Here is an 846-nt window from a genome sequence, read left to right as displayed (position 1 = left end):
AAATGAAAAAAAGGCCGTGAACTTAGGAGTTTCAAGTCAGCTTGTGTGAACATTCAAACCGAAAAAAATAAATTGAAAAGGTTTCAAAAAGGAATTGATTTTCCTCCTGATAATCATTGACAATAGTTTGGTATTTGAAGTGACCGATCAGTGTGTGTAGGCACAAATTTAGGGAGTGCCCGATCAGTGTCCGCGGTCGTCCCGGGCGTGTCCGCGTAAGTGTAGGGGACTGGATTTGCCAAGTCTCATTGTTTTCTTTTTCAAATGCCAAAAAAGTTTGAAAAAAATATTGTGCTCTTCGACACATCCAAATGCTACATACAAATATATAGGAACAAGGACTAAATATTTTGGCCTGTGAAAATTAAATGAAAAAAAGGCCGTGAACTTAGGAGTTTCAAGTCAGCTTGTGTGAATAATCAAACCGAAAAAATAAATTGAAAAGGTTTCAAAAAGGAATTGATTTTCCCCCTGATAATCATTGACAATAGTTTGGTATTTGAAGTGACCGATCAGTGTGTGTAGGCACAAATTTAGGGAGTGCCCGATCAGTGTCCGCGGGCGTCCCGGGCGTGTCCGCGTAAGTGTAGGGGACTGGATTTGCCAAGTCTCATTGTTTTCTTTTTCAAATGCCAAAAAAGTTTGAAAAAAATATTGTGCTCTTCGACACATCGAAATGCTACATACAAATATATTAGGAACAAGGACTAAATATTTTGGCCTGTGAAAATTAAATGAAAAAAAGGCCGTGAACTTAGGAGTTTCAAGTCAGCTTGTGTGAACAATCAAACCGAAAAAAATAAATTGAAAAGGTTTCAAAAAGGAATTGATTTTCCCCCTGATAAT

This window comes from Triticum aestivum, chromosome 7D (genome assembly GCF_018294505.1).
Source record: "Triticum aestivum cultivar Chinese Spring chromosome 7D, IWGSC CS RefSeq v2.1, whole genome shotgun sequence".
NCBI classification, from domain to species: domain Eukaryota; kingdom Viridiplantae; phylum Streptophyta; class Magnoliopsida; order Poales; family Poaceae; genus Triticum; species Triticum aestivum.
The sequence above is the reverse complement of the archived record's forward strand: the minus strand, read 5'-3'. Positions refer to the sequence as shown.